This window comes from Chroicocephalus ridibundus, chromosome 4 (genome assembly GCF_963924245.1).
Source record: "Chroicocephalus ridibundus chromosome 4, bChrRid1.1, whole genome shotgun sequence".
Classification (NCBI taxonomy): domain Eukaryota; kingdom Metazoa; phylum Chordata; class Aves; order Charadriiformes; family Laridae; genus Chroicocephalus; species Chroicocephalus ridibundus.
In genome coordinates, this window is record NC_086287.1 from 94021446 (window position 1) to 94043682 (window position 22237).

Below are 22237 nucleotides of genomic sequence, written 5' to 3' on the forward strand. Positions count from 1 at the left end.
AGACTCTCGCCCCTGCGGGAAGGCGAGAGCCTGGGCACCAACCTGCCTGTCCTCCCTGGGTGCTGTGCCGTGTCCTGCCAAAGGCAGGAGGCTTTTGGAAAAAGAGGGAAGGGGAAGTACTGCAAGGGTGACTTGATTTTTATAGAACAAGGATTGCTCTGAAACCAAGCTACTGCAGGAGACGCTGTCAGAAACACTCGCCCAGATGCACACTCCCTATGACGAGACCATTTCTCCAGCTTCTTGCTTCCCCCATCCAGAAGGCTCCACGTACTCACAGCCTGCAGACAGCTGTACGGGCCCTGGGTGACACAACACCCACCCTGCTTTCCCATATTTACTCATGCATGGTGTCACCAAGACCTGCTGAAGTGGGTGGCTGTGGGCTGACGGACATGAGCACCTGGGCCGGGGCTTACCAGGCTCTTCTGCATTACTCACATCAACCACACCACGACCATCATGCCCTGGGACGCCGCAGCTGGAGGTGGTAACGAGCAATTTACTGTCACTTTTAAGCTTACTGCAATCACAAGCCACTGGGCCAGGTCTAAAATGTGATAAGTCAATGTTTTATTTTTAATAACGGCCCATCACTTCCTCGGGGAACTGTAAAACTGAAGTGCTCTCTACACGAAATCCTAAAAGCAAGAAATCACAACACACAGCAAGATCTCGAATAACTTGTCAGTCCCTGTCCTATAAAAGACTGGATGGGAGCAAGTCAGAAAATTTCAAGAAACAAAAAACAGACAAAGGAAGGGATCAGGAGAGCTGCTGAGCCAGAAACCTTGCTACTGCGTGCACCTTCAGCGGAGCTCAGACACGTTATTTGAGACAAAACATTTTATAACATGGTTATGCTCAAAAGCAGTGAAACACCATTTAAAAACAATAAAACACAGTCTAGGAAGAAAATGTAAGCTGAGACTGGAGGTTGCTTTTGGGAACACAGTGGGTTCTCCTGCTGTCCCCAGCAGGGCGTGCAGGCAGGGACAAGAGCCCCCACTGCCACCCAAGCTCCTCCTCCACCCATCACTCATTTACAATTAGCTGTAGAAAAGAATAATTACTATTTTTCTGCCTTACCTGAAAAATATAAGTCCTTCTGAGACGGCTGTCTTACCTCTAGATTCATATAAAGTACTACGATGACTACAGTAATTAAATAAGCAGACGTGTATTCAGTTACCGGCAGGAAGGAAACGTGCTGCAAGGACCTGTGATACCTCAGGTGTGTGTTAGTTCCTTTTGAGGCAACCTCGTCTACTGGTTTAGAGGACAAACCTCACAGTCAAGACACCCAGACTTTGGCTGGTCACTCTAAAGTCACTTATAAACAAGTACTTTATTAAACAGAGAAACGGCCTTGCATTTCCAGCTCTGGCTGGCCGGTCTTTTCAGTTAAACCCCATCTCAAACTGACTGTTAGAGGGAAATCTTCCATCTTCTTCCTCATCCCCCTTCTTCTGCCATCCCCTTCCATGCTCAAGACACCCTCCCACCTGCCACCTCCCAGGTTTCCAAGCACTACCACAGCTGGTTTGTAATCCCTGCTTCTGGACCAAACAGAAACACAAAGGGGACTTTCACCATGACCTGTGGTTCTCCTGCTACGTCAGCCCCGCTCACAGGGAACTTCAGTATAAAAAAAAAAAAGAAAATTTTTAAATGCCAGATCAGATGCAAAATTAGCAGGCAAGGGCATGAAGAACAGAAACAAACCACCTAATACAAAACCCCCAGGAAACAGTATCAATACTGTACTACTAAAAAAAAATTCCAGAGCCTTCTGTAGGAATAGGGAATCTCTGTATCAGTCCAGGGAAAAGATGAGAAACTCGTTGTCCCCACCTCGGGAGGGGAAGCAGGACAGTGACTGAACATGACCTCAGCAAGCGATCCTGGTTACGGACTGACAGAGACTTGGCCTTTGCAAGAAGAAATTCAGTTACGCAGTAAGAGGGAAGGGCTGGTAAGCCTGTTTTGATATCTGTGTTCAAATAAAAACAGACCTTCGTTAACCCCATCTATCAATCATTTGATGAACGGGCACCCCAGTGCCGCAATCTGTCCTGCCAGCGCCGAACTGACGGGGCAGAGCAGAGCTCTAACGTGCTCCCCGAAAGGGGGTTGGCTTTTTTCTTTTGGCAACTCTGAAAAATACTTGGAAAGGGAATCCAAAATATAAGGCAGGGCACGCATCCTGTTTTTCTGAAGCTATACAGTTTCTCAAGTGTTATAAAAATGATTTGCCAGTAAACGAGCCAAATGTATTGGAAAGATACAAGCAGCGCCTGGGGTGGAAAGAAGGTGTTTTTAGCACGCTCGGGCCAATTAAGATTTCGAAGGTTTCCAAGCACACCACTCCTCTTAACCCAACAGAAGGAACTGAGTTTAGCAACTTATTTAGGGTTTCATTTGCTAATTTGCAAAAACAAGGAGAAATCTTCCTCTGCTCTCCAGCATCTTGTTGGGAAAGCTCTTGCCAACACGCGGGTGTCGCTGCCAACAGCTCAACCCAGCGTGACCCAAAGTTCTCCCTCCCGGTGCCGGCGTGCGACTGCGGCGACGCGGGGAGGGAGCGAGACGCACTCCGCACAAACGCGGAGACAGCTGAGAATAGTTTTATTATACTCCTGACATCGCATTTGCTGTTAAAATGAACCCAGTAAAAAACCCACGACACGCTAAGCGATAAGCCACGTTTAAATCTAGGGCTCAGGTAACAGAAAAGTTTCCGTGGAGGTTCAAGTCTGAAAGAAAGAAGTTGCACTTGTGCTACAAAAGTACAGCAGATTAAACGTTAAGAAGTAAGGTAGCCTATTTTCCTCCTTCCCCTCAACACAACTAAAAATGCTACTTTAAGATGACTGTTCTCAGTTTTAGCACTGATGATAGCTAGGTCAGAAGCCAGCCTTGGAAAGTTTTACTCAGCAGCAGCTTTAGAAACCATAAATTATCTTTAGACTAAGTTTACACACTCCCCCCTCCACAGCGTGTGACTGCCAGCTCCCTTTCTCAAGGCTTCTCTTTAGACACCACAGGCGTTCCCCAAAGCCGGGCAGGATCCTCACCTAGGCATGGCGGGGCCGAGGCAGACAATTTCAGGATTACTTTTGCTAAGACAAGCAGCAGACGGGGGCTGAACTCAAGGCTGAGGTTTAGGACTCTCAGCACAAGGCAGAGCTCCCAGCCAGGCAGGCAGCGCCAAAGCAACGAAGCCTCCAGGGGAGCCCAAGCCCCTCGAGCCGCATCGCCAGTAGCTTCGCTTCCAGCACAATGGGGGGAAAAAAAAAAATCATGCACAAATCAAGCAAAGCTGGGTGTCTTTGTAGGCTAAGCCTGGCAAGTTTAAACCAATGACTGCTTTCGAAAACTTTGTTTCAAAGTGTTTTTACAAATCTAAGCCCCAAAAAGGTAATAAAAGATATTTTAATAGCTGAAGGGTTTCTTCTCCCGCCTTGGGTCTGTAGCCGAGACTTGGCAGAAACTTCAGCTCCTGAGAATTTAAGTTACAAAACCTGAGAACAAAACCAGCAGACTCATTCCCCTAGACCGAGCCCGCACCAGGATGCATTTGCGGGTTGCAGTAAATGAAGCCCTAATCCAGGCCTAGGGCCTCACGTCCTTGTAGTCATGGAATGGACTGATGTGTTGATCAAAAAGGTAAGCAACGGCAGAAATGCTACAACATAAAAGGTTGACATTTGTGATTTTTCCTTTTTCCTCAATGTTTTTGTGCATTTACACAGAGGGCAGAGGGACACTGCTTAGAGACAATCCTCACTGACACATGACAGCAGCAATTTTTCACGTACACGGGAGCAAATCTACCATACCCAAACCCATCTCCAGGGTGGACAACCACGGCACTGCTAGTTTAGGTCTGACACTGAGGTATCCACAGGGCTCAGCTGTGATGCCAAGGATGAGTCTATGTCCATGGGAAGCGGTGATGTCCGTGCCCAACACCGTCTGGGTACTCGAGGCGAGTGGAGGAAGGAGTCCTGCTGCCACAGCTTCGCTCGCCCCTGGGTCACCAGCAACGCTGACGGCAGCTGCCTCCATTTCCAACCCCGGCTTATGCGGCTCCAAAAAGTTTTAGACGGGCTTTCCAGCATGGTAGCGTCTGGGGACAATTCCAGCAGAAAGGCAGATGTTTGATTCAGTAGCTGTCGTTCATAGGCTAAAGTGAGAACATCTGCCACTTCCCTCTCAAAGCGAGCTACTCGCATTAAGAAAATCCTGCACCCGAAACCAAATTTCTCAAATAATTTCCTGCAGGGTCACGAGGGAACACCACTCTGACGCAGTCCACTGCATAAAGTTTTTGGGGACAGCTGGAAGAGAAGAGGCGAGCGGCACACGAAAGGGCTCCAGGAACACTTACAGGTACTTAAACTGTCCTGATGCTTTAACCCGAAGTCGGAGGGGAAGGCCTGCGATGTACTTTAAGCTGAATACAAACCCTCAAACGATGTCAGGCCGTGGTGGGGATCAGAAATTAATGTAAGGTAAGGCAAAATCTTCCAGACAGGGATTAGCTGAGAAACCCCTGCTGGGAACTAGAGTGAGTGCCAAACTGTGACAAGAGAGATTAATACTTTCAGATGCATTACCACTACAAAACATCTGAAGAAAGAATGTTTTTCTAGAATTTTTCCTCCTTTGGAGTTAATGGTAGTTATCTGTCACACGCGTGCGGAGGAAGGTACAACTGCACTGAGCAGTCAGACTTTTGCCCAGGTATTTTAATACAAATTCCAGCAAAGGGCAACAGATTTCTCCTACGTCATGTATCACTGCCAGGCAAAAATTAAGATATCCTAGAGACAATTTTACAGGCATTTTTTGAAGCACTCATTAAACGCAAGAAAATTAACTTCCAGAATGTTCCAGAAGTTTCTCTAAGTGGCCTTCTCTGTACGTTAATAATGCCTTCAGGCAGGGGTTTCAACAAACACTAAGTAGGATCCATAAGCTTTATTATCAATGGAAAATGCCTGAAAAAAATACTTAGAACATTCTTTTTGACCATTGTCAGAAAATTCAAGCCTTTGGCCACATGCCGCGTTTTCATTTTCTTGTCTGCTCTTTCATATCTGGTTTTGGCACTGCCCCTGAGAGGGCTCCGACTCGGGATCTGTCCACACATTCCAGCAATAAATGACACTAACTGGAGTCATTCTTTAAAATATCTGTCAAATATAATTCTTTCACTGTTTCGATTCTCACTGACTTGCCCCCACAGTGCTGGGATGAAGTCATAAATTATACGCCCTGCCACTCAATTTTCTCTGATTGTTTGGTAGAACCTCTCCACTAATAACCAGTGATCATCAGCCACCTCATGGCTTAAGTGGTTTCCAATCATGAAAGATTTATCCACTGTGACTTCCAGTCAATCACGGAGACGCTGAAATGGCTATCAGGCACTCTCATCTCGAGACCACAAGACGAGCAGACAGACTCCAGAGACAAGGGAAAGCAGATCAGAGCACTGACTCCAGACACCCAAAAAATCAGAGAAAAGCTGCATCAGCTGCATATAAAAAAAACCCCTGATCTTTATGCCTGTAAGGAAGTCAAAAGCCCAAGACCAGAGCCCGAATTCAGCTCCAAGGAAACTCACCTGGATCACAGCAGGTGCAGAGAGCACTCCAGACGATCAGGTCCGTTCGAGGGAGAACTGTGCTGGGATGAAATGCGGAGGAGCACATTCCCTACCCTAGGGCAAGGCCGCACGTGCATAAGCCAAGGCAGTGCCCCACAGCAGCCTTCAAATTCCCCGCTGGAGAACTAAATGTCAACTACCACTACAAGTGAACAGGACTCTCTCTCTGCCACAAGGGGAAGAGAAGCAGAGCTGTCTTCTGCAGACCAGATCTTTGAAAGAAACATTCCTCCCAAAGATTAGGCCACTGAAAGATGGGCTTTCAAGGAACAGTAGTTATCCTTCAAGGGAAGGGAAGGGAAGGATCTGACCTGTAAAACTGGCACTACATGAAAAATAAAGTTGAGAAGAGAGAGAGGTAATAGGTGCTAACTACAAAGGTGCTCAGATCCAAGCTGCAGATACACCCACGAGCATGAGTTACAACCAGCTGTGTTCTTGTCGGGCTCTTTGCTCCCCAAATCCAGCCTCTGGTCCCAAGAGTGTGACATGGAAACCCTCATGCCTGAAATCTCACACCGGCAGCCTCCAGAAGTAAACTTGGAGCATCGCCGCGGTGCCCGCTGTTAACTGGTACACCGAAACAGACCCTTTCGTCGTGGAAAACTCAGATGCAGAAAAGGCTATTTTAAAGAGAGAACTAACGTTTGCACTGCACTCTGTCTCTCGCTCACGTATATTAAACAGATTAAAGTTCACTAGAAGTAAGCAGCCACTACTAGAAGCATAAGAGATTATTGGGATGGAACGGATTGTAGACACCAGGTACCGACGGCAGCCGGAGAGCACAAGAGGAGAGACCGGTGCCAACTGGGCAAGTCGGGGCAGTGCCGCTGCGCTTACACAACGCTCTCCTGCGCAAGGCTGTTTCAAAGCAGCGTAACTTCGCAGCTTCGCAGAGACAGCGAGCGTGCCTGATGCACGGGAGAGCTATGGGGAATTAATTGCTCCAGAACGAAAACTAGAAGAGTAAGCACAATTTATTTTGCCACATTCTTAAAATGAAATAAGAAAATATTTAAACACTACAGCTTATTTAGATAATACACACTGGAAGACATCTTTTACTGCTGGCAGCTTGAAAGAAAAGAACATAATTACAATTCCAAGCATGAAATGAGCTCTCTTCCACACATGCCTGAACCAAGTCTAACTGTTTCACCAGCTGTAGTGAATCAAAGCAGGCAGAATTAAACAGAAAGGACCCAGAAGCAGCAGCTCTTGATGCCTTTAACCTAGTAATTGCATGGCACCTGGATCCGGAAGGACTGCGGAGGATTTAGCAGTTGCAGATGTGCAGCCGATGTGGTGCACGGAGCATTTGATCTCCCTGGAATGCAGGACCCCGAACAATGCATCTGTGTGCTGGCCCACCACACACCCGGGTGTGGGCCCGGGGGATATATAAAAGCTAACATTATACTGCAATTGAAAAGAAAAAAGCCACAGCATGAGCTTGACTGTTGTTTAACTAAGAGAAAAACAATAGCAGCTTTGGTCTTAAGTATCTGCCAGAATGACCACTAGCCACTTCCAGATACATTCTTTGTTCAAGTACTTCAATACTAGGTTGCTTCATCAGCCGTCCGAAATCGCAAAGGTACCAAGGGGGCTACTAAATGTAAACCCACGGTGACGTCTATCTCCAACTTGTCAGAGAAATTGCTAAAACAGCTCTAGAACAGAGTTATTAGCATTACGCCCCTATAGCGACATCAAGTACTGAGTTGTCCCGTTTTTGAACATTAAGCGTGACACAGAAGTCCACTCCTCTCACGCTTCACATCTCCTTCCTTCAAAGGGTGCAAATCCTCACAACCCACCATTAAAAAAGCAATCCCAGCTAAGACCCTTCTGCAAATCCAAGCCGAGCTTCGCAGACAGACCCCAGGAAAGCCCCCGGACTCGGTGCTGTGGCCTTGCCTCCCGCTCCGCAGCCCGGAGGAGCCGAGGCTCCAGCTCTGCTGGTTCCCGGGAGCAGGGAGCAGCCAGGAACGCCATCTCTGCCGCGAGCACCGCGCATCCGTCCCTCCAGCCACAGCAGTCACATCACCCGCACAGCAAACCAAAGCTGAATAAAGGCATAAAAATAAACCACATAGGAGTGAACATTGTTAGACTAAGAGTAACTCTAAACTCGATCCTGCACTTCAACAGATTTCCACAAGAACTTCACTCTTTTGAGATGAGAAGCTGGGAAAGCTGCTGTCCGTGTTTCTGCTGGGGAAGGAGGGGGAGCCCAACCTAAAAAATTTATAAATTTATTCTGACCTCCAGTATCACCAAGGTGATAATCTTGCCAGTACAAAAGCATCAAAACTGCTGCTGGAGAAGTATTCTTAATGTGTCCAGGAAAAAGAAAAGATGACAACTCTCTCAGATGAAAGAAGTGGACATTTTCCCTTTCAGTTTGTGTATATCTTTATATATATATATGTATATTTCCGCAAGCATGCTTGTTTTTGAAACAAAAGCAGAAGTACCAGCAGAGCCACGGGACATCTTGCATCGCTGCACAAGGCTATTTGCACCTCCCACCCGCGCTCTGGCCAGCCTCCAAGCACCACGCAGCATCCCTCCCAGCAGCGCCTGGCCCGGCTTACGGCCGTCAGCTGGACAGGATGAACACCACCGTCTGCCCCAGCTGGTCAATTATTTCCCATCAATGAACATGAAGTTAAGAGGTACACACTAACGCCCCAGGACCAGAGACACAGCGAGCTGACAACAGGTCAGAGCTCGAACATACAAAGCCAGGAACGTCTCCAACATTTCGGAAGAGCTGCTCACAACGCGGCCGAGGTGTCCAAGCCCAAGCGTGCCCGCTCCTCCTCCTCCTCCTCCTCTAATTGGTATTTCCAGAGCAAAGACTTCACCCGAGAACAGCCTGGCACAGGGATTGTGGGCTTAAGACTGTGACCCCAAGAGGGGACACAAGCGGCTTGAGAGGGATAGGTGTAGTCTCCTGCTCGGCACTGAGGGGCCTTCAGGCAAATGAAAAGCAGTTCGTATTTAAAAGATAGTTTAAGGTCACTTTTGATCATTTTAGCTGAATGCATCTGAATATTTAAATTTCAGCAATTTTAGCTAATGCATTAAACATCACATTGAAAGTTTAAAAATAGGATTGGCTACAATAAACTAAAAATAAGCAAACCTGACAAAACCAAGTGAGGAACATTCTATACAAAAATCACATAAACCTTAGCGTACGTTGAGATATATGTGCATATTGACTTATTCTGCTTTAAATCATCTCTGCTACAGCGATCTTTCCTTCCCCATTTTTCAACCCCAAAAGAATTACCATTTCTTTCCAGACAAGAACTTCTGCCAACATTCTGGAAGGCTGAAGTCCAAACCACACATAGTTCAACAACAGCAGAGTTGAACAAAAAGGAAAACTATAGCTTTTTCTTTTTTTTTTTTTTTAATTATACCTTGTGAAAGTACGGCTGAGCAGTAGAAAAAAAGAAGTCAAAGTAATTGATTAATTCCAGAGTAAAGAAGAAGGTTTGTAGTGCACTGGAATACACATATTCTACTAAGTTTATTAAATTTATCACCATCCTTTAACGTCTAAACTCAAGGTGGCTGTACAGAAAAGCATACGCTACTCTGCAATTCTAATACTAAAATGGCTTAGAGTCCACAAATTAATACTTTTACAGGCAAGGGTTTCATAACTAGGTCAAAGCAGGGGGATGAAGTTTTAAATTCCTACTCACCCAGCAGAAAAAAAAAAAAAGAAAGAGAAAACCAGGATCAACCTCCTTTCCCAGGGATCCCCAAGGTTTTAACAGGGACAAAAATCCCGACTTTGCAAAACTGCAAAATACAGCCCCTCTTTCAACACCTTTTAATTGAAGCCTCTCCAGGATCATGTCTTGAATTATGACCAAACCTCTTCCTAAGCTACAGAGCACAGCCCTTTACCGTCATCATCAGAAATGCAAGGTTTTAAATAATTGGGGGGAAAAAATAAATCTAAACCTGTATCAAGAGGTAAAGCTAGAGAGAATCACGGCAGAAAAGGAACTGGAACAGCACGAGCGGTAACTAGAACTACTCAGAGGTATCTGATGGAATTCCCCCGTTTTTACCTTCAAACGCTGAAGCCGTGAACACTTATGGTTTTAACAAAACATGTCTCACTACTTTGCCCAGTACACTCTGTCCTCCTTGTTTATATCCCAGAGTTGTTCCAAAGAAATTTAATAAGGACTATATAAAAAAATAAATAAGGTCCAGTACTTTCTTCATGCCTCTGAGCCACTGTAAATTAAATATGAATATAGAAACTATTTCTGTGAGCAAGGGAAAGCTCTGCATGGGGAAGAATTTTTTTTTTATTTTATTTTCAACTGAAGTTTCCCCCAAAAAAAAAAAAGCATTCACTGTAGTGATACCTAACCTTCTCCCGGGGCAGCAGTGCCAGTGGCAGCGCAGTGTTCTGAAAGCAGCTAGCCTTGCCCGCGTCCCTGCTCAAAAGTACACAACCGGTATGGTAAGAATACAGAAAATCCCTACACCTGCAATCTAATTTGAATCCAATTTTTTTTTTTTTTCCTTGATTTAGCATTACAAAACGTAAGTCCAAGTCTACAGCAGTATCCTGGAGGAACCCAAATTTCAGACCGTCGGCTTGACATAGCAGGAAGACACCACCCAAAGGTGATCAAACCAGCAGTTCATCGCTTCACTGACAACTATTTTGGTGCACGCAAAACCATCAAAGTTGGGCTTTTTTGTTCACATAATTTGCTTACTAAATTTTGCTACAGTGCCCAGAGGCATTTGGGCATGCAACGCTGAGAAATAATTATGCTTCAGCCAAGGCATGCGTGTTGCACAGCGCTTCGCAAACACGTCACTGGAATTCCAAGCTACTATTATGCACAACTCATTGCTCTAGTTATCTGTCTTGAAGATCTAATTAATCCTCTTGCTCATCATCGCCTGAGCTTACACAGGAGTGTCTCAAAGCTCGGTGCCGTTTTGCAAGTATGAAAAAAAAAATAGATTAAGCAGCTCTGAAGACTGCTGTGGGAAGAGGGACTGTCAATCCACATTCTCCTCATCCAGGCAGGTACAAAGCACCGGGCGGGACTCGGATGAAGCCTCCCCTGCGGTCCCCGTCCCACACTCCTTTCAGCCCATGGGAATTAGCCCCAATAACAGGCACCTTGCTACAGGGAATCCACTCTGCACTCCAGCTTTAATTGTGGATGACCTTGAAACAGGGGACATTTAAAAATCCATATGCACGTACACATACAGCTGCGCGTGTACACCCAGAGCTATAGGCATTCTAAACGCTCTCCTACCTTCTGCAAGGTTGAGGTCAAGGGAACGAGGAAAGTTTCTGTATCTTCACCCAAGGCTCTGAGTATACAATTCACATTCAGGTACTCCTTACATTAAAGCACTACGTAACTAAGAAACTGCAGGGAGAAAGAAGGAATGAACTTAGCTGGGCGATACCCACAGGAGCTGCTACATCCCCGCTACCATTTCATTTAGACAGAGATCTCCGTTCAGACTGTTGTAAAAGCATCATTAAAAACTAGAGGAAAAAAAAAGAGAATTCAGGACTGGCCAGCTGCTATGTCCAGATGCAGCCCTAAGTGCTGGCAGGAAGAGAACACATGATATTGTTCTCCTAATGTATTTGTTTTCGTTATTTTATCAACTTATTTACTACCTGTTGTCATTTGAGTCTTACTCCATATAACTTCTATATAGCATTAAATCTGTATCACGTTTGTTAGCATCATCTACAATGTAATAACAAATAACTTACCGCCTCTGACATCAGTTGCTCAAGATAATTCAGAAGCAGTAGAGTTGGTTTGTTCCTTTGTTATTACCCAATAGCAAAGAAAGCTTTCATTAAGGCTCTCAGAAGTTAAAGTCCCAAAGCAAAGATCTCCAATGAATGTTTTTTCCACTAACTTAAAATAAATTTCTGTGAATATTTATTTCCTACATTATCTCCAACCAAAATGTGCATTTCTATTACAACACTTAATTCCAATTAAGAAAACGTTGAAAGGCTTCCTGCAAAAAACAAATACAGGATATTGGCAAGACTACAAGAATGAGGTAAAAACTACTGAAAACAACAAAATAATTTTCTTCTGACTGTGCAGCTTAAAAAGGGAAGCGTATTTCTTATATGACACCAGCAGTAAGTCTAGGTCCAGCAGAGAATAACCAGAGCTATTCAACGGTGACCTTTGAATCCTTATACTGTTAGTTTAAGCAGCTGAAAAATTATATAAAAGGACAAAACTGACCAAAGTCAAAGAAATCCTCCTGCCGTACCTACGCACAGTCAAACTGACCAGCTCTTCTCATCTTCACAGTTCCTCCAAGCATTTCCCCTCCTGTATGTCCTTGTGCTCAACATCTGGCCGATGGCTCGAGGGCCGAAGTCAGCCTTGGGGCAAAGCTCGAGATGCCCGAGCGAACGCAAACACATCCAGTCCTCAGGCTGCCATCCTGCCTTTCACCAAACTTGGAAACAAACTGAGTCTCAGGACTGCCGGGAAATTCAGAATTAAGGTTAAACGTTATCACCTGAAGCCAAGGAAAGTCACAGATAACATGCTCTTAAATACACCTGAGCTCTGCCTCAGAGTCCCAGTCACCTGCCAGGTACATGGCAACTTTTAGACTAACAACTTTTCCTAAAAAACACTGAAGCCTGCGAATATTAAATTTTTCTAAGGGTACATGAGGAATTGATAGCGGCATGCCACGTCCTTCTTTATGGCAGCTACAGGTGCCAGGACCAAGAGATGCACTGTCTGGGCTTCCCTGTCAACCCTCAGAGACCACTCCCATCCTGCAAATCCTCCAAAATATTAATTACAGCCAGGGCTAAGGCCTCCAAGAGCTTCCCTCTTTCTTCAAAGTGTCAGGGCTGTTCCCCCGCCGTGACGGCGAGGCACAGGACCCACTCTCGTATATTATCGCAAGGTAATATTGTATTTTTACATTATTGTATCACAGGATGAGTCCAGACACACGCATCACAAACTCCATTGAAATCCAACAGTTTTTCTTTTGGATCAGACAAAACCCAACCGTCACCATCAGTGGTGAGCACGTAGATGGTGTAAAGCTGGGAAAACTGGGCATCACCTAGCCAGAACCCACAGGCATACACCCTGTAGTTTGGGTAACCACCAAAATAAACATTTGGAAAAACTGAACTCCAGTGACACAGTAAGGAAAAGAATAAAAACTCCGAAGAGCACCTGGCCTCAGGCTGCAAAATCCTTCTGCATTAAAAAATAAAAACAAAAAATGTCACCACTATCCCGCCACGCAACAGCCCTGAAGACAACCCCATTAACCGGGATTTCATGTCCCAAAACACTAACATCATGATTTGATGTCAATCCATTTTGATTCCGCTAGGAGTGAAATCCCAGCCCTGGATAACTCAGGGTACACTTGGCAGTAGTCTGTCCGTCTGTCCATCCTACAATTGATGCTGTTTTCAGTGTTCCTGTGCTTCCCACACAACCACCACCGGAGCTGCCTCCAGGCCACCTCTCCCTCCACGACCCCTAACCACCACCACCAGCGACTTTACATCAGAACTACCGAAGCCAGCCCACTTGGATTACTAATTCACTAGGGCAAAATTAAATAAATAAAAAAATAAGAATCCATGACAAGTCTTCCTTGCAAAAGCAAGCACAACATCCATTTACAGTGGCGATTTCCTAAAATAAAATTGTACACATGCCTACCATCTCCCTTCCTCTTCGGAGTGGTTAACCCAGAAAGGTGAAGTTACACAAGCACATTGCTGCTTGATAAGGGAGACCCACGCACTGACTCCACCAGAAATAGCTATTGTGCTCCAAAGTAACCTTTAATATTGGTAACTATTTGAATTTAAATTTCAAATAAGTTCAGATGAAAGATTAAAGAAAGAATGTTGTTTTGCCTTTCCCGCACTGTGGAGATGCTTGTCTTTTATAACGAGGGAGCCCATAAAAATAACAAGGGAGAAGATTTACACCCAAGCTTCTCAAAAAAAAAAAAAAAAAAGAATGAATTACTGATTTTTGCAGCTACTTAGTGGTAGAAACAGATGGTTACAGGCAATAGTATTGACAACTTAACAAGCTACCACCCCCAAAGGTGAGCTTCTAAGTCTGTTCCAAATTCAAGAGTTAAAAACATTACAGCTGAGACCACCGCTCTCGGGGGAAGCGGAGAGTTTTAGCCAGACCCACAGCACTTCAGAAATCTCCTTTCTTCACTGCCATGTTCTCTCCCAGCCCTCGCCTAAGGGCTGTGACTTCCCAAAACGCCCCAACGTGGTTGGCTGTAGCCATCTGCCCACACCCAAGATGAGCCTGGGCAGTGGCGAAGGCAGGCAGTGTGGATTAAACAGTTCTGGGTAAAAGCAGAGCTTTCAGTATTTGTCTACCAAACCAAAGCCACTTCTGAGGACAGAAAAGCCAGGCATGCCTGCTTCCCAAAACGCCCAGGCAGAGAGAGCTTCCGGGAATTCAAGCCCCTCGGAGCCTCTGCCTCCATGAGCACAGGCGACAGCCTGCGACCATCGCTCACTCCAGCGTCCACAAGTTTCTGCAAAACACCCAAGGAATCCCTGCTCATGTACTTCTCCAGCAACTGGAAACAATCAACCTGTCCAGTCCCAATCCACGATCAAAACGCTAATGAAAACATTAACTTGTTAAATACATTTCAATGAATTTATCTTTGAATTTCGGTTGGAGAAGTCCAGCAAAACCACTACAAAATGGGGATAACTCGCAGCGTTGAAAAAACTGTCAGAATACCTGAGTTCTCAAGCATCTAATTAAGCCAGTAATGAATTAGACTGAGCCTGCAAGTCTCAGCCCTTGTTGTCTTGTTCTTCTAAAATTAAAGCCCTGCCAAGAATTTAACCAAGGGAACAGAAATAATGATAATGCCTAGTCTCCATCTTCACACTCAACATTTAAGACTTACTTTTCGGAAGCATTTCCTGGTTTTATGAGAAGTCCCCTTCTAAAAAAATATTACTAAAGCATATCCATCAATACTGCATTTGCTTGCAGCAATAACAGTTTCCCCCTTTTACAGGTACGTAGCAGAGAAACAGCCTGCACCTGCCTGTTCCAGTGTCAGACACTTTGGTGGTTCAGCCAAACCAACTCCCATGCAAGGTTTCCATAATATTCCCACTCCGGTTTGTCCTGCTACTTTACACCACCAAGCAATCATTCCCACCTCGGGGGGCGTCAGGCAGGTGACTGGTACCCATCGGACACCGACTGTCCCACCTGCAGCTCCACTGAAGAAGCCCAAGTCACTGATGCATCTCCCTTGGTATTCACGCAACGGGAACGCATTCCCCCAAACACCCAAAATTACTTTCCCCCTTAGAGAACTCAAGGATTTGAGTGTCAAAATCACCAGGCTCACAATTCCCTACACTATTATTTAAAAGAGCAAGAGGTAAGGGAACAAGAACATCCAAAACTATTATTCATTCAAGAAGTACAACAGTGAGTCTGGTCTTATCAGCAGGCCTTTGGTCGGCAAGCTCCTTAGGGTAGGAACAGATTGCACACCTCTTGCTGCCAAATGCATCATCTGCACTTAATCATAGCATGATGGATATCTTCTGAAAACAAGCGATTTCAGCCATATTTTGTGTAATCCTGCCATTTCACTCCAAAGCCTGTCATCTCGCATCCAGGGTGTCACTTCCTCAGGGTGGAGACCGTAACTTCAGTCTCTTTCAAGAATACGCTTTGGTGCTACACAAAACACTCATAAACAAACAAAAGCCATCACTCCAAACACCACACCTCGCTTCTTCAGCGAGGATTTCTGTGTGCAGAAGCCTCCCGCACCGTGACACACCAGAACCTGCCTAAAAGCACTCTTACTTTCAGAAGGTTGCACCCAGGAACGCCGTTGCACAACGATGGAAGCAGTAACTGGCCACTTACGCACCAAACACCCTACCGATTCCCTTCCCAAAATCATGCTTCCATGTGTCACCCGGGCTGTGTGTCTCATAGGAGTCTTCCCTCGTGAAAAACAGACTCTGCCACTCGCTGGAAATGATGATCCTGTGCACTGACTACATTACAAGCTTGTTTTAATGAGCTTGTTCCTAAACGCAACTGTGATAAATCTATAAAATCCTAACTCAAAAGTGTACTTCTTTTCAAATATGAGGATTTGGGTAGTCATAATGTACCCTCTTTGGAGAAAAAAAATTATTCCAAAACAAGTGGTGGGAATATCTATTTTTCTTCTTTTTAGCTAATTATTGCCATGGCTTTGTCTAGTTCTAAACTAGGAAGGGGGACAAGTGTTGTATTTGGATGTTGGTTGCTCTTACCGAGAGCTTCCCTCTGTGTCATGGTGAACACACAGATCTGAATTACACCCAAAGAAACAAGTCAAGCAAGACATTTTTCAAAGAAGTTTCTGCTTAGCTCAGATCTGTTCATTAAAGGCGCTGTATTGTGCACACGGGCCAGGTTAGCTTATTAGCACTGGAAAGGTTAGTGAAAGTGAATTAATGTAAGTGCTCCACTCTCTAACATCTGACATGCAAGAAAGGAGCTTCCCTACCTACACTGCTCCTAAAAGGTACGTTCAAATTGAGGGCATGTAGGTGGCATCTGCCAAAAGTGGCATGTGAATAACATTGGCAATTTAACAAATTCTGATAAAATACAGAGAACTGTAAAAGCAGCAATTCAAACACTCAAATCAAATGCTTATGCCAAGATTACATCTGAGAATCCAGCTTTTTCATTGGGGCAGGAAGAAGGATTTTAAAGCTCTTTTCCGAAGGTCTCAGCAGTGTTTTGTGTCCAAAAACTCAAGCCCCGTTCGACCCACAAAGAAATCTAGGCTCACAATAAAGCCACCTCTGTTTAACCTCTGCTTACGGTAAAGATGCAGCTTTAAAAATTAAATTTAGATTATTTAACGTCAGCACTACCCATTACAGAGCACAAAATGGACAAAGAGAAAAGCTTACCGCTCCTAAGGGGCACAGGTTGTGAGGACCCACCTCCCATTCACGCGGGTAGGACAGTGCGCGAGCGCTGTGCCGAAGAGCCCTGGGTAGGAAACGTTCCCCACCAACCCACCTCCCCTCTCCGTCCTCGCCACAGCCTTTCCCAGGCTGAGCCACCCACCAGCACAAACCCGAACTGCCGCGTTTGAAACACTCCGACCGAACCCGCACCTCAAAAGCCACCCAGCTGCTTCAAGGCACTCCCAAAAATCTGAATTTTTGAGAGAAAGGGCTCCACCATTCCAGGGGTGGGGTGAGGACCGCAGCAGAAGTCAGTCAAACCCACAAGCCACACAGCTCCGCTTCTTTAATGTCACGTGAGACTATTAATTCCACTTGCACATGGCTTCCCCTCCCCTTTTCCAGGCCCTGCTTCGTAACACATCAGCTTCTCGCCCCAAAAGCCAATGCTTCCATACCGTACCCGAGAACCCCACGGAAAGCCTCACGGCTCAGCTCGGCTGTGACCAACACGCTAAAGAAAACACGTACGCTGCACTTCTCTTGTGTTATCTTCCAACGCCCCTAATTAGGAAGGGATAAGAATTGAAACACGTGGAAAAAAGCCAAAAAGCTCAGAAGAACACTTCTATGCAAAGAAATGTCTTCCTTGTGGAATACTAAGCTCTATTTCCCCCAAAGCCGTGAAAATTGAAAACTGCATATGAACACATTTAAGAACATTAATAGAACAACACCAAGCAGTTAAGCAGAGTCACGTTCCACCTAAACAACACTACCATTATTGCGGCATCTGACTTTCCGAGGACAATTCAATCCTGGAAGCATGTATTGTAATTGCTTTTCCACTACAGGCCTCAGCTTTACAGTTGTATCCTTCTCGGGAGGTCAGAACAAGGCACGGTTGCAGCTCTGAAAAGCAATTCTGTTTAGCAGCGCTACCTTATTCATTCTTTTAATCTTACACCTACATATTCATTATGAACTCCGTGAAATACCAGTGCCAAAACCACCATCAAAAGCCGCTGCAATCTCTCTGCTGCTCGGAGAAAGCCTTGACCCCTCCGCTTCCCTAATGAAGATGTCGGGAAAACGTGCATCGCACCAGCTGTCGGCTCCAGCACTGGGGACCAGTCGAGTCACCGAACCCCAGAACAAGCCCAACGTGATACAGCTGCTTCTTGCTGTCAACAAGTGAAAAAAGAAGCTACCAGGATGAACCTGGCTTGTTTCGAGCAAACCGTTCAAAACAGTTTAGCAAGAAAATATCTGTCCTACTCATTGTGGCACGAGTGCTGTCGTGTCGGGGCCGTTCAGGCTACGTGAAGCCGGCATCTCACACCATCGACTGAACTCCCTTTTTCTCCACCCATTTAGATAGGACCTCTGGTGTTATTACTACGAAAAGTGGGGGGAGGGGGAAACAAAACAACAAAACACAAAGATACTAGTCTGTTTTAGAGAACTGAGGGGTAGCAGTGTTTGTAGCAACTCCTGCATTTCGCAATAAAGAAGCCATCTACCAAAATGGAGAAATCTCAGACTTTCATAACACTTCCTGCAGTGGAACAGCCCTCCGCTCCCTCCCCACAACGTACCACGGCGCTTCTGGTCCTCCGGCTGCGCCAACACAACTCCTTCTGGGTCAGCAGATCATACTACAAATAATCCACACAAATCTCTGCATTTAAATGAAACAGGAATATTTAGAGTATCTTGGTGATCAGATTTAACAGCGCACCACCACGAACAAGTGGTATTGGGACATGTGACGGGAACAAGCCACCTCCCAGGGACAGAAACACCCTGCATCGGGTTTGCAAACAAAGGGAACAGCAAAGTGGGCACCATCTGAGTCCCCTTCCAGCACTGAAGCTTTATTTCCATTAGCCAAGCTATGAAACGTAGAATGGCACCATCAGAACCCAGCCAACCCAGCAGGATCTTACTACAACGGCAAGCCTGGTCCTGGAGGTGAGGCTCCTCAGCCTCCTTCAGTGGGGAATCCAGGCAGCATCCCTTCCAGCAAGTTACATGCAGGTTTGCCCAAGTTGGCTAGAAAAAACCCACACCAAGCAGTTTTGTGCCCCAGTGCATTTTCACTCACAGGTTTACAGCAAAGGCAACCTTATTCTCATAGCCACGAATGGACAAGTGACCAAAGCCAAGCACTGTGACAACAGAACACCTTCTCTTCAGACAAGGCAGGAGGTGGCACATCTCCACTCTGCTTAGTTTGGCACACAAGTACCCCAGGGTCTCACTCAGGCGCAGCACAAGGAGTTAGCACAGACGACAAGGACCCGCTTTTAGAGTTATTGCCTTCTAGGATGAGAGGTTTCTACTGAAGCTTAGGCCAGACATTAACTGCATTCAATCCTCGGGCTACTGGGAGGATGGCATAAACCGCGCTGGCGGATACCTGCGTGATAAACTGCAGTGACCCTGTACGATGTAGCCTCCCCACCAGCACAAAGCCTACGAATTCATCTCTACAGTTTCAGAACATACCAGATTTGGATCATTTTTTTTCAGCCAACACTGGAGGATTCTGACGTTCTCCCCTTGTTCCCTCCTCCCCAACATCTCCATACTGTAGTGGCCCAGGAACGGAGGTATTAGACTCGAGATCAATATGCATTTTAAGCAATGCAATAGTCTGTCTTTGCAGAACAGCGGATAAGAACTTATTTTACTGGAAAAGGTCACTTAACTATCATCTCTCAGGGCTCACAAAGTGCACAAAGCAAAATCACTCCTTTTTTGTTTGTTTCAGAAGTCGGAGAAACATCTGACTTCATAGTAATTCTTTCTACACAGTGTGAATGTTTTGTCACATCATGCATCCTCAACCTTCATCTGTCAAGATTTTCCATCCACGGTTTCAGCTAGACCCATAATCAAAATAGTGCGGCTTTTATATAAACAGAGTACAAAACATCCAGAGAAAAAAGGGCTAAAGGTGGAGAAAAGCATACGTGCAAACTTTTCTAAAAGGGCAGCTACCATAGCGATGTAGTGCATAATTTAAGCTCTCAGTAATAATCCTAAAAGATATTAGTGGCCAAAAGGCAGATGATGCAGACAAAAGGCCCTGGAGAGATGCAGCCTGCCATAATGCTCTACAATCAGCCGGGGAAGAAGTCCTTTTACCCAGCGGGCAAGTATACTATGCAAATAAGTTTGAACGTTTAGTTTTCGTTGAAGTGAAAGGTACTGCAATTAATACTACCCTGTTTTTCAAAGTAGGGTTTGCGTTCAGAAAAGCAAAACGCCATTTACATCAAAACTCGGAATGAAAAATCTTCGTACCAAAGTATGAAATATAATAGGTAGTAAACAACCTGGTTTATAATTGATGTTAGGATTCAGCTCAGTCTTTCAGGGGACTGCAGAGCACCCATTAAGGAAAGAGTTACTGCACACTACAGCAAAAGGTCTCACACGTGATACACTTTAATTACTTAGCTGCAGCAGGGGAGAGTTACTGATGCCTAGTCTGTTTTGTTTCACCATGAAAGGCTTCTACCACTATTAATATTCAGCAAGGGAAACTCAAATAACGTCTTGTCTCCATCTGAATACCTTGGCATTATTATGGACAAACTAAATACAAAGATGATTTTTTTTCTCCCCCTCAAAACCCAGGACAAAAGAAACCTACCAGCTTGCAAAGCCGCCTGATAGAGCAGACCTTTATTTCTACCTAGTGCAACTCTCCTTCAGTAACGGCCTGTATCATAACGACAATTTCAACATAATAATCCTGTTGCAGCACAAAACCAAGAGGTCAGCCAAGTACCCAAAGCCCCGCGGCAGAAGAACGCGCTGTAGGTTATCCATTGAGAGCCTCCTCCACAGCGCTCGCGGCCGTGCTGAGGATGACCTTCAACTCTGCACTGCTGAGCTCCCCCTCCGCAACGCCGCCACGACACACGCACTCGCAAGGCCGAGCTCACGGAGAGCAGAGAACAACAGCTTGTGTTCAGCCTGCAACACACCAAACTGCCAGCACTGCAGAAAAAACACCAGCAAGAACGAACTCCTTCCCCACCAGCTACAGCCACATCATTTTGCTTTCCAGAGGACAGCACCGGCCTCTCTCATCTTCTCTCAAAATGCTTAGGCAAAAATCTCTTTCTTCCACCCCCCCTCTAAATTCCACTCCAGGACAGCCTATTATTTCTACATCTGCTAATGCTACCAAAAAGCTGAACCCTAACACTGAATCAAACTGTAGTCTCAGCATATTGGGAGGTTTCTCTGCCCAAAATGAAACATAGGTGCCATCTGTTTCAATTATAACTAATCACAAGGAAACATAACATTGTGAAACTGGCACTTTTTAATAGACTTTTTTTTTTTTTTAAAAAGACATTTTGAAAGTGAAGAGAAAGAAAGAGGACCGCGATATACGAGAAGTAGGAGGATATTTAATACTCAGCAGCCAACGGCACCGACAGGCCAGGCAGTCTGCTGACAAACCAGTGCTGGAACTGCCCCCGCAGGAAAGTTAACTTTCGCTTTCACTGCAGTCAGGGAAAAACTTGCTACATTTGAAGTTATATGAAAGTAAAAGGGAATCTCGGAACTAAAGACATTCCCTAATACATTCTTGGTTAGTACCTTCAAGTTATGCCGTGAAAGTTTGCGATTTTTACCTCCAAATTTCAGAAAATAAAGAAAAAAAAAACCAACCACAAACACATCGACATGGACACAAGCACTTGTTAGGTAATAAAACAGAAAATTTGGACAGAAGCAAAGTAAATATTTACCGATTCCATAGTTGAAAGCTGTTGTTAGCAGGACATATATTAAAATCCAACAGAGGTGTGTCCCAAAACCGCTGTGTAATCTGAAAAACACGGGAATCAGTTCATTAGAAAATGAAAACACACGATTCAATTTTATTCACAAGCATGCTATATTCGAGCACATGAAGGCTACTAAACACAAATTCTTGCCTAATCCAGAAATAAACGTTCTGATAACAAGTCTGCACAAACAGACAAATAAAAATAAATTGTGGGACGCTTAGCAGAGCAGCAACCGAGTTCCATAACTTTCTGATAACAGATAAAAAAAAAAACTTATTTACTTGTCTCAAGGTTTCTGTAACCATCTGTGTGGTTTTACAGTCATTTTATTTATGAAAACAGGTATGTCACCTCCCCAAGTGTGAGAAACTCATGCAGCGACAGACTACGCAGGGGCAGAGCGAGCTGCCCACGGTGTGCTACCAGGTGCCCCGTGCCAGGAATTCACTTTCTTGAAGAGCTTATATGGAATTAGCCATGACACAAGCGCTTTCTTTTCAGGCGTACCTTTGGATCCTTGCTCTGAATAGCAGGTAATCTATTACAAACCTCAAACTTTTTTTTTTTTTTTTTTTTTTTTTTTTTTTTTTTTTTTTTAAAACAGCTCTTGCTGCACCTTTCAAGGATATTTTCCCAGCTGCAAATTCCCAAAGTGAAATTCCCGACGCCAGGCAGGAGCCAGCAGGAGCTCTCAGCACC

General features: G+C 45.1%; 1 protein-coding gene across 2 annotated transcripts in view; it reads right to left on the reverse strand.

Moving 5' to 3' along the window:
• Window positions 1–22237, reverse strand: part of ANKRD11 (ankyrin repeat domain containing 11) — a 158048-nt gene that overhangs the window by 109100 nt on the left and 26711 nt on the right. For both annotated transcript variants that reach the window (XM_063334856.1, XM_063334858.1), the window contains exon 2: window positions 21497–21576. The gene's annotated coding sequence lies outside the window, so the exon portion shown is untranslated. The remainder of the gene's footprint in view (window positions 1–21496; window positions 21577–22237) is intronic.